Source organism: Talpa europaea (assembly GCF_964194135.1).
Source record: "Talpa europaea genome assembly, chromosome: 10".
Taxonomy (NCBI): Eukaryota; Metazoa; Chordata; class Mammalia; order Eulipotyphla; family Talpidae; genus Talpa; species Talpa europaea.
Genome location: NC_140077.1, coordinates 31147744 through 31160031, shown reverse-complemented (window position 1 = coordinate 31160031; position 12288 = coordinate 31147744).

The following is a 12288-nucleotide window of genomic DNA, read 5'->3' as shown; positions in this document are numbered from 1 at the left end:
TGACTGTTAACACTGCTGTTTTAAAATGGAATTTTAATTTGGACCAGAGAGCAAATGTAAGTTCTCAGCGCCATCTCCTGGAACAATCTACTATTTTGTGATATAAACCAAACTAAACTTAGGCTAAGGCCTCACATTGCATGAAGGGTGTCAGGAGGCGAGTATGGAGTCGTTGCTGGTTCTTGCTATGCACCTGCTTTTGCTCATGGAGGGAGCCTCTGAATGGGGTCCCTTCTGTATGGCCTCCATTTTAAGTTGGATTATTTCTCTGAAGTGCTTTGTGACTGGCATTTTAAACAGCTGGGGAGACAGATGTGCTAATAGGAAGGGATTAGGTCACGAGGGGGTAGATGCTTTCTCTCCCTCTCCCGTGCTGGCTATGGGTGAGGTCATCTGTCCCCTGTCAGAAGGATGAGGGAAGGGCCCACAAGGAGAAGTAACTCCAGGTATAAATGCTTTCAAGGTTAAAAGTCATGTGAATTAGGGTATTCCTGCAAATATTCCGACATAACATTGCCACAAACCATGGCAGCAAATTCTTTTTTTCAACATGGGGAAAATTAGTCATCACCAGCCAGCCACTTCAATTAATACAGATTAAGAACCCAAACCTGACATATTTTTATTTTTAGTTGTCTAACAGAAATTCATCAGAAAGACATAAATATAGCATTTAAGGATACTATTGGGGTGAAGGCAGACAGTAGTTTAGATCACTATCAGCATGATTCAGGGACAGCTGGCTGTGGCTCACTTGGGGGACCCTCCTTCAGTGCTCATGGGCTCCTCATGGGATTCCTTGGGTGGTGTGTCTGCACGTGGGGCAGTGCCCAGCGCTCTGTGCTGGGCAGAACACCAGGACACTGTGCTAAATCCCTGTCAGGATACATGGTGGCAAAAAGGGGAAATTTACCTTCTCTTAGGGAAGTGGAGAGAATCTTCTAAAATCCTTCTAGGCTTAGGGGCACTTTGGTGTATTGGCAAAGACAAGTTGCACTTTTAGTTGGTGAACTTTAGAGGGTCTTGACTCTCTCTGTCATACCAGAAGTGGTAAGCAAACCATGAAAAGGGGAGTGAGGGAGGTGAGACAGTCAGGTCAGACAGTCAAGGAGGAGACAGGATTGTATTGTCTGTCCCCGAAGTGGCCAACCCCTTGGTGATAGATGAAGACCAGGCTGTGGGGAGGGGATCATCCATGTGCACAGCCAGAGGACACGAGGGTGCTCTGTGCAGGCAGGAGCAGTGCGGCCACATCCAGGACAGCGGAGCAGGGCTCGCCCAGGAGCCACTTCTGCTGATGGAAACACATCCAACTCCTTTGACTGTAAACCAAGGCTCCATACATGCGTCTGATTCAGCACATAAAGGGCTCTTTTTAATTTGGAGTTTCAGTGTTTTAGAGGCTGGGAAATGGGGGTGGGAGGGACAAAGGACTCCACCGAATGTTCCCGCAGGGGCAGGGATCATTGGAGCATCCGGAGGGCAGCGGGAACAGACGAGTGGTGGGGCCGGGATGGGGTGCGTTGGCACTGATAGCAGCAGCTGTTGAGGAGGTCGGGTTGTGGGCAGGAAAGTGGGTAGCCGGGCTTCTTCTCACATCAGGACCGAGTGGGCTGGAGTTTGGGCACTACCACTGTGGGAAGACAAGAGAGAAGCCACTGGAATTGGGAAGAGGAACTTGTGGTTTCCTTGGTTCAAGGGGGCTAGAACCACAGGCTGGACCTTTGAGGACCCCCTTCCTCTCCCTGGGTGCTCGTCCTGACTGGGCTCGCCCTTGGAGACTCTGTTCAGGTGTTGGGGTGTGCCCAGCCTTCCCAGCCACTCAGGGCTCTGACACTGAACTCTTTTTGCTCAGATGTTGACTGTATCTGCTTCCCCTGCCGGGGAGACTGGGGAAAAAGGACATGTTCTGACTAAATGAAGGCTTCCCAGGTGTGTGCTGAGGGGTGTGTCTCCATCCCAGCCAGGAGGGCCTCAGCATGGGAGGCAGCAGCTGACCCATAGCCCTGGTGCTGGGTGGGGATGGAGGCACCAAGCACTCCCCGTCTGACTGTTTCTCCAGCCTTTTCATTTAAATTTAGAAGTGCTGGGTAATGTTCTAGAGTTGTCTCCTGCCTTCCTTGAGATGAAAATCAAGGAAAATACAGTCTGCTGTCAAGAATCAGCTGGGAGGCTCCTGAGCACCACGTCTTAGACATTCTTCTCGACAAAGGCCCGCACCCCACAGTCCCAGAGGGCAGCTGTCAAGGGCAAAAAGCAAAGAGCCTTGTCCTTGGGGAGCATCCCCTTGCCCTGCTTACCTTGCCCGTGGGCTGACACGGCATCATTGGACGCTGGTTGCAAGTTTGAAAAAAGTTGCACATATTATCCATTTTTTTCTGAAAAGCAGAGGCACCTGTAAGGAAGCTGTGAACTGGCTGCTGCCTCCAGTGGGACAGTGTCCCCTCCAGTTCCCAAAGTCACCTGAGCTCTGTTCCCACACACTTCTTGGGGCAGGATTGTGGCTTTAATTTGCAGTAAGGGGCCTGGAAGCTTCTTGTGTTTTGGGGGGTGAGGGTATGGGTCAGGGATTGTTTAAGCATCTGGAACAAATTAGTATTTTCTGAGGACAAACCAGGAGGTGCTAGCAGAGTTAAAGTACAAGGCTGGAGGTGATATGCGGTGTCTTGGAGGGAAACATGAGGTGCCTGTGGGGTACCTGGGAAGGAGCTAGAAGGCAGGGAGGAGGAGGCCTGCACTTGTGAGGCCCACCAGAGAAGGCAGGGAAGAGGCTCCATGCCCTGTCAGTGAGCAGGGTCCTACTGACAGAGGGTGGAGAGAAGAGGCAGCTCAGGACAGACCGAGAGTGACCGGATCTCTGGCGGGGGATCCTAGGGGAGCTCTGGACCCTGCACTCTAGCTCCGCCCTGGTGTTTTTAGAGGTGGAGCCATGTCCTGTGAACAGGAAGGAGCCCTTGGTCAGGGCTTCCTCCTCTCTGGAAGGCGCGTTGGGCTCCGCGTGTTGCACACCAAGAGAAAGGCAGGGCTGGTCTCCTGGTGCCACAGAAGTTCCTGGAGGAAGCCATGACCCAACCAGGACAGAGCAAGACCAGGAAGAGGGGCAAAGCCAGGTAGAAACTGTGGGCTGTTTCTTCCTCCACCCCAGCCATCTGGACTCTATTCTGTGCTGGGGCCCCTGTGTGGGATGTGTCTGAGCAGGGCAGGCCCAGCTCTTCCTGGGGAAGGACATTCCCTTCAGGTGCCTCCTCCATGTGACCTGGTCACCTCGGCTGAGGGCAGGAGGACAAGGCAGTGGCTCCTTCCTTCCCTCTGCTGAGCTGGCTTCTGCGGGTGGCAGCATTTCCTCTTAATGGGGGAAGAACTTGACTCAGATTTTCCTCCTTCTTATATTTTCTGAATTCATGAACCTTGTGATTTTGTTTTAACTCAAACCTACTTCCCAGGTAACCCAAGTCATTTTTGGGGCTGATAAGATCCTCTGTGTAGTCACTGATTCCATAAATGTGGGCCCATTGAGGGAGAGCCTGGTACTGGAGCCAAGGGAGCCAATTCAGTGCCCTGAACACTCATGTCCATCAAAGCCACACCTTCTGGGCCCACCCTGTCTGTCCCTCCCCTTCAGCAGCCCCAAACTGGGCCACAGCTCTCTCCCCAAGGACCCTTCTCACCTCTAGTTGGTTCATGTTGCTCTCTCCACACCCACCGCAAGGGACCACCACTGCTGGGCAGTTTGGTGTACAGGGTTCCTAGGAAGAGAGAGCTCTTGTCTGGCTGTTCTGGGGTGCATACACATGAGGTGTTGCCCCAGCACTTGTCCACATCTTTCCCCTCAGCTAAGGCTTGTTGGGAGGATTCAAGGACAGCTGAGTTAGCAGCACCCTGTACTGCCTGGGAGGCCCTGCATGGGAAGCACAAGAAACCTCTACGTAGGTTGCAAAGATGATCCTTCCCCAAAAGAACAGAAAATTCTCTCCTGCCTCCTGGGTTCCACTGGGCTTCTCCTTGGAGAAGCCTGGTCTGGGCTGTGTAACGTAAAGGTGGACATCTGAGAGGAGCATCAGCAGAGGCTGATTGGCCTGGTGTTTATAGATGCAGCCTCCCTGACCACACTGCGGCAGCACCGAAGCCAGCTAGTGGGGCCTGCTTCCTTGGTCTCCCCGTATCGGTACAGTGGCCCTGCTGTGCAAATTTTCTGGGTCCTGTTTGAGCCTCCACACCTGGGAGAGCCACAGGCAGCTCAGCTGACCATTCATTGCTAGTGTACCTGGCCTGGCCTCCCTCACAGCTCGTGCCAGGACAGACTCCCTCCACCCTCCTTAGTCCTGAAGTCCTCAAAGGGCAAACCCAGTCAATCCCCAACCTGCCAGGAGACAGGGAGGAGCGCAAACAAATACAGCCCAACAGCATCAGACCCGAGAGGGGTGACCAGTACTGCAACCCTGGGATTCCTTTCCCATCTGCTCACTTTACACAGGGAAGACCAGCCAATGACCAATCTTTGGGAACTGACAATAGCAAAACTAAAGCCCTGGTCATGTCACAGTGGGTCACGGCACTTGCTGAAAGAGTCCGCCGCATTTGATAATGTGACGGGGGCTCTGGTATGACCGTGGGCAGCATGGAGAGGCTGTTGTCTGATGATCATTTGAGTCCTAGGTCCTCCCAGGTTCCCTCCCTGCCCTTCTGTCACCCTTGTTCTTCTAGCTCTCTCTGTGCAGGTAGGTGGAGATGGTAGGGTGGGGAGTAGAAATATCCCACAGCTCAGTAGGCCGTTTTGTGAAGGTCTGTGTGAGCATCAGGAATAAAGACACAACTCACCACCGGCTCCTTGTTCTAGAAAGTGAAAGAGACAAACACAGGATGAAAGGGCTTTGCAGGGCTCTGGCTGTTCCACACAGGTGGGAGGGGACTCTGCTCAGCAGTAGTGTCACCGCTGGTGTCCACCCTCGTGGGTCGGTGGCCAGCAGGCTGGGCATATTCCTGAGCATCCGACTCCTCTGTTATCTGGGGGAACGCGGTACCTTCTAGGCCCTGCTCGCTCCTGGCTGCTGCTGTGACTTCCCCTATGCTCCTCCCACTCTCCATCCAGCAGTGTCCTTGCTGCCACCACCATGTTCTGCTTCCCTCCTCCCAGTCGGCCAGGATGTCCTCTGCTATTGCTCTGCTTTGTCAGGGCACGTGGTCCCCAGAAGGTGGTATTTTGTGGTCCACCTCATGCCCACCCAGCTACCAACATTAGCCTAGACCCCAGACTAGCTCAGCCGGACAGGCTGGCAACTGGTTCCTTTTTGTCCCTGTGTGCCCAGTATGGGCAGCATCCCTGGCACTCAGGAAGAAGATGGAGGGAGGTGGAAGCAGCACTGGGGATGTGCAGACACTGTGCTGGTTTCTAAAGCTCAACTGCCAGGAGCTTGGGAGTCCTGCTCATTCTGTGTCCCTACGGGACCCCTGCTTCTTCCCTCAACAACACAGTCCTCCTCCCAGCCTGTTGTCTACCAGAGCATCACAGCTTGGGGGCCATGAGGCAGCCCTGCCCGGCATTCTGGCGCTTCGCCCAGGCATTGCAGCCCATAGACCACAGGCCTTGCAAACACAAGGCAGGAGGCCCCTGCCCTGTCGTCTCTCTGCCTGGAATGCAGAGCAGAGTCTGTCTCCCTTTGCTCCTGTGAAGACTGTGAGCTGACAGGAGGAGCAGAGACCAAGAGTAGCATGTGACGGGTCCCTGGGAGTTGTCTGGTTGAGGGAGGTGTACAGGTGGGGCACTCACCTTTCTGGAAAAAAATCTCCATAGTAACCAGATCACCGCTGGTGTTAAAATTATGCCTAGGACTATTGCTAGTTGATAAGGGTTGATGTCAGGAAATTGTACGTTTCTTTTCATGGGAACTGCCACCACATTTGCCACATCTGGATAGTCCACTGGATGTACTTTCTGCAGAGAGCACAGAGACCAGGAGTATGGGTCTGGGGCCTCCTAGACCCCCACTATTGAGCAAGCACCCTAGACTCTCTTCAGTCCACTCCTATTCTACGCAAGTTGCCACCTAGACGGACCTCAAGTGTTGGGCCCAACTATACACAGAGATAATGTGGGGGTGGGGCACACCCGCCCACTGGCCTGCTCAGAGGCTCATCCCCAGAGTTCTGTCAAGCCATGTGAGGTGATCACCCTGCCCCACCCCAAGCCCTGGCTGACAGTGCAGGGACATAGAATTGTACAGATACACAAATGGGTCTGGAGGATTGTGGGGGTACAGGAGTGCCTCTTGAGGTGAGGGTGCAAGAGCAGAGGAGGAAAGCCAGGTACATTGCACACGATGCCTCCCACTCTTTTTGACTCTGAGCCGTGGGCAGAGCTCCTCAGTTTTTTTGCTCCTCTGTGTCCACATGTGAGCAGGAGGTGAGAGGGTCCTGAGGTGTGGAGGGTCATCAAAGTCCTGGCACAGGCCAGGTCCGTGTGGGGGTGAAGGAAGGGGCTGTCTCTGGCTGTCATTCTGAACCAAGGGTGAGTGGGTCTCAGGTGGGTCCCCACACAGTCTCTGCTCAGAGCAGCTGGCGAGAGGAAGGGAGACAGGGCTGGTGCCCAGAACCCAGGGTGGCAGAGAGTCGGCAAGGTCAGGACTGCTGACCTGAGGTGCCGTGCCCAGCTTGGAGGCTCTCCTGAGAGCTTTTCTAATGTGCCCCATGACAGACGAGCTGTGCCTTGGTGGGACTCCGAGGAGCTGTTGTGAGTCTGGCTGGTCTGAGCAGATGTGCAGACACAATGCAGATGGACACTGGACATGTGAGCACCGTGTGGTCCCTCATATGCCTGTACTCAGGACTCTGGCAATGGGGTACCGTGTTCCTACTCCCCAACACCACTTCTCCAGACTGATGTTCTCCCCATTGCCCATGTCCTGCTGCCTGGATGATGTGGAGCCTGGGAAGGGGCCTGTCACGTTCCTTCCCAGGTGCCCCGTGCTGAGCTGAGTCCTGTCTGGGAGAAGCTGCCCATCCTGTCGCACTTGCTACTTGCTGGGCCTGTCCTGAGTACTGGTCCTCACTCTTGCCTCCCTAGCATGACTCTGTCTTCAGGGCAGGCTTCTGGGCAGCCCAGAGGGAGACCAAGTACCTACCCTGTGACCCCCACAATCCTTGCTGCTGATCTTGAGCCCGTTGCTGATGAAGCTGGCACCATTGTTCAGGCTCACTTCAACAGAGATATCGCTAAACACAGAAAGGACAGATGGTGACCACAGGTGCAGGTCGGCACAGGTGCAGGTCGGCACAGCTCTTGGTTTCTGCTCAAATCATAGCCCATAGCTCTCCCTACAGTGATGACTTTGAACATTAGGCATTCGGGGCTACTGGAGGGCAGAATGCCGGGGAGGATAGTTCACCCCAAGTCCCACGAGGTCCACCTCAGTGATGAGGATGACCAGTGAGGGACTCTGCATGGGGTCAGATGCTTTGTGGTCACGAGCTCAGTGACCAGGGAGGATGTGTGGTGTCACCATTCTGATCAGGCATCCACCATCCTGATCTCTGAAGGCTGCTGGTAGTAGAGGAGGCCCCCTGGCTCCCTCATCTTCCACATCCTGTCCTTAGCAGGGGCTGCAACACAGCAGATCCCTGAGCTCATCGGTGGATCATCAAGACGGGCAGGTCAGGCGATGGCCTGAAGCCTCCCAGAGCACGTCACATGCTGCCCAGCAGAGGTGCCCCACCTTCTGCATCTCCTGGGGCAAAAATGCCTGCCTGTCCCAGAGTGGCACTTACTTGGCTGTTTCCTCCATCTGCACTCCCGGACACTTTATGCTGGTGTCTTCCACTTGGGTGGCTCTTTTATCTAAAGCAAATGAGATAGGAAGAAAGCCAGTGGACGTGCCCATCCACCCCCGCTCCCGTCTGCCTGCCCTTGGCTGGTGCAGCTCTGTGGGGGCAGATGCAGCGTCTCCTCTCTGCCCTCTCAGAAGCTGCCCGCACCAGCAAAGGCTATGACTTGCATTGAATGGGATCAGGCTTTCCAGGGCTTATGTTTGTAAGTAAATGCCAGAGAATTAAAATTGTGACATTAATGAACAGGGTTGGACACAGAATGGGTGAGGCAGGCACTGGGACAAGGTGAGATTTAGGGAAACTGAAATATTTTTACATAAATTTCATCACACTGGTATTTACTTCAAAATAATCATTGTTTTATTTGATAATTACTGAAATTAAGAGATGCTGTTTCAAGTTCTTTTTCAATATTTCTATTTTTCTGTATTATTGAACATATTTTAGAGAGAAGTTCTCTCTGAGGGCCCTATCCTGAGGTGAATGTGATGAGGGGAGAGTCAGGGCAAGATCCCAAGGCAGAGTTCTGCCCTGTGGGAACAGCATGTATCAAGCCGAGGCATCACTACCTGACCTTGTCCCAGAAGGAAGATGAAGGTCGGCAGGAACTCTTGGTCCTGGAACAGTTTGGGTTTTATTCTAAACACAATGAGTCTGTTGAGGGGTGAGACATCTCAGCACATGCTGTAGACATTGAAGAAATAGGACCTACCCTGGACTGAATATGGTGATAAAAGCAAAGAGGGATCAAGGATGACATGCAGGTTTTGACCAGCTTAACTGGATGATGGTGGTGCCTTTTATGAGATAGGGGATTTCTGAGGAGGGGACAGTGATTTTCTTTATTTCCTTTTGTATTTTGTTATATTTTGCAAGCAGGGCAGTTACGAGGCTCAAAGGTGTTCCTTAACTTATAGTTGTGGGGCCTCTCACTTCTGAATCCCTGGTCTTTTATATCCCTAAATGCTGGCTGAGTGGAGAAGGCCCAGCTGCCTTTGCGCACTGATTTACTACTCCACACAACCTGGCCCCGCTCCACAGGGTCCCACGCTTCCCCTCTGTGATTTACAATCGAGGGCCACTTGGATTTGACCACAATGATACCAGAGGACAATCCTTTCCCTGGCTTCTGTTTACTTGGGCTTCTCAAGACCCTAGTTCTGCACTTGCAGACAGATGCAGGCTGGCTGTGGCTCTCAGTAGGATCAGGGGAGGTCCTCTCCCAGCCCTGCACCCAGGGGGTGTGTACAGCAGGAGGGGAGGAAGTGCTTCGGAAGGGGCCAAGCTCAAAGGTAGGCCTGGCCTCAAGGCACAGCTCAGGAGACATTTTTCTAAGAGTGGAGATGCATTTTAAACATTTTTCTAATTCCAAAATCATAGACTTGTTCTCAGTTTAGGTGTTCTTTAATTTTAATTTTGGTAAGACAGGAGTCCTTGTCACAGATAGATGCTGCAAACATAAACAGATTATAATCAAACTAAAGTTTCTCCTCATATAGCCCTAATCTTCATGTTTTTAAAGCATCTATTTAACGTTAGGAACATCTTTTCAAAATTTGTCTCATGAAGAAACATTGTGTCACACCCAACAATTTCTTCATTTCTACTTGTTTCTTTTTCTATCAATGCATCAAAGAAAATGAGGCTCTACTGTGTGACATTTAAGAGTGTTAAAGGTACTTATTAGGTGTGAGGTGGCGTCATGTTTTTATTCTTTTTATTTCCCTGCTTTGTACTGTGTGTCATTTTCAGTATTAATCTCAGATCTATTAATGTTTTTCTCTCCTCTGCCATAGGTCAGGGGTGTTCTGACCTATGGTACATTCCGCATGGATAAGCGTTTTGGCACTAACTAAATTGTGCATCTGCTATGAACCTCTGTCTCTGTTATTTCTTCATTGTTACTGAGAGTGAAACTAGAGGGTAGGGTTTGCCTATTATCCAAAGGGTAGGGAGGAATGGTCAGGATAAGAGGAAATAGTATCCTCAAAGAGGTGCTTTCCTGACTGACCTCCGTCGGGTGTCCACAGTCCAGAGCCAGGAGGAGCAGGTGATGGCCGGCACCCACACACTGAGGGCTCATGGAAGCATGGAGGACTACAGAGGCGTTTTCAACCAAGATTAACTGGCCAAACTGAATATTTCAGTTGCCACATAAAAAAGTACTATGGAAATGATCAAACATCACAAGATTAAGGCAGTTAAGAATAAACAGTGAAGCACTGATTTTAAATTTAGTTATGCTTATTTATATTTTCTAAAATATTTTCCTGCATGTTTTCCTAGAGGAAAATGTTACCAAAAACAACTAAATCAGTCCTCATCAGTGCATCAGACTCCACGCAGCAAACAGCCCTGCCCACCTGCTCTGGGCGCCTCTGGCAGGAGCAGATGGCGTTCTGCAGAGGGGCCCAGCACTGTGGGGTGGGCTCTCCCCTGGGAGGCCCTGGCACTGGTGCAGCTTGGGGACACAGGCTGGCCGTCCCCTCGTGGGAAAGATGTGCATCCACAGATAGTATCATATCACTGCGGGACGGACAGACAGGACCCTCCAACCCAGCCAACTTGCATCTGGGTAAGGCACAAAGCCCAGCAGAGACAGTCAGATAACCTGGGTTACTGTCCATCTTTTCCTTCACCAGTTCATGATGTTGGGCAAGTCTTCAGCTGACCCTGCTTCAGGTGCAGACCCATACAGAGCAATGATAACAGGTCTCTTTTGAGAATCAGGATTGGTCCTGAGAACATGCACCCACCGAGAATGCATTTCTTCTATATGAAGGAGTTCTCAGACCCTGCATCACTCTGGAGAGTACTGACGGAAGGAAATCCAATTCCCTGAAGCCAGCTACACACTGTGAGGTTGGGTGTGGCAGCGGCACTCCCTGCTTCATTCTTTGCACCCGTAGAAGCAAGGAGATTGTGATCTGAGTGTGCTGGGGGAGAGGAGTTGCTCTAAGCTAACCAGATGGCCCTGCAATAGACAGTCACTGAATATCACATCAGATCAAATGACATTTTTAGAAGCTAACTGAGAGTGAGGGTTTCAGGAAGTCCAACTGCACCCCAGACACTCTGTAGGGATGATCATATCCACCTCAGCACCAGGGTAGGACACCAGCTTGTCCTAGCTGTGTGCTCCCTCAGGCCACTCCTCAACCATGGAGGTACTCCCTATGTGGATGTCGGAGTATCACCAGATAATGGCCTACAGTGCAGGTGTTATTTGCTCCCGTTTTATTATTTTTTTAATTTTATTTTTATATTTCCCATACAATTGCAACCCCCTTTTTTGACCCCAATCCCTGCTTTCCCCGCCCCCCCCCCCAGTGTGTCTGTTTCATAGCTGTTTGTTGATTTTGATTTTTTCTTTCTTATAGCTATTCTTTTTCCTGGTCCCTTATTTAGGTTTTCTAGATTCCTGCTATGAGTGAGACCATCCGGTGTTTTTCTTTTTCTTTCTGGCTTATTTCGCTGAGCATGATCCCTTCCAGCACCATCCATGTTGCTGCAAATTGCATGTGTTTCTCTTTTTGAATGCTGAGTAATATTCCATGGTGTATATGTACCACTTCTTCTTGATCCAGTCATCTATTTTTGGACATTTGGGCTGTTTCCAAAGCTTAGCTATTGTAAATAGTGCTGCTATAAACATAGGGGTGCAGGTGCTCTTTGGAATTGATGTTTCTGTGTCCTTTGGGTAAATACCTAGGAGTGGAATTGCTGGATCATATGGAAGCTCTATGTTCAGTAGGTCCAGAAATCTCCACACAGTTCTCCATATTGGTTGGACCAGTTTGCACTCCCACCAGCAGTGCAGGAGAGTTCCTTTTTCTCCACACCCTTGCCAACATTTGTTGTTGCTAGTTTTTTTAATATGTGCCATTCTCACTGGTGTAAGATGGTATGTCATGGTAGTTTTGATTTGCATTTCCCTGATTACAAGTGATGTTGAACATTTTTTCATATGCCTGTTGGCCATTTGTATTTCCTCTTTGGAGAAGTTTCTTTTTAGCTCTTCTGCCCATTTTTGACTGGATTATTTTCTTTGTTTTTGTTGAGTCTCGTCAGCTCTTTGTAGATTTTTGTGATCAGTCCTTTATCATTAGCGTTGTGTGCAAAATGTTTCTCCCAATCGGTGGGGTTTCTCTTTGTTTTTGTTATTGTCTCTTCTGCTGTGCAGAAGCTCTTTAATTTGATGTAGTCCCAGCTGTTTATCTTTGCCTTCACTATCACTGTTTTGGGTGATGTGTCTGTAAGATGTCTTTGAGGTGCATGTCATGTAGTGTTTCGCCTATATTTCCTTCTATATATTTTATGGTTTCAGGTCTTATGTGTAGTTCTTTAATCCATTTTGAGTTGGTTTTTGTGCATGGTGTGAGGTAGTAGTCAAGTTTCATTCTTTTGCATGTATGCTCCCATTTTACGAGAGAAAACAGATCAAGAAGGGAAATTTCATATGATCAA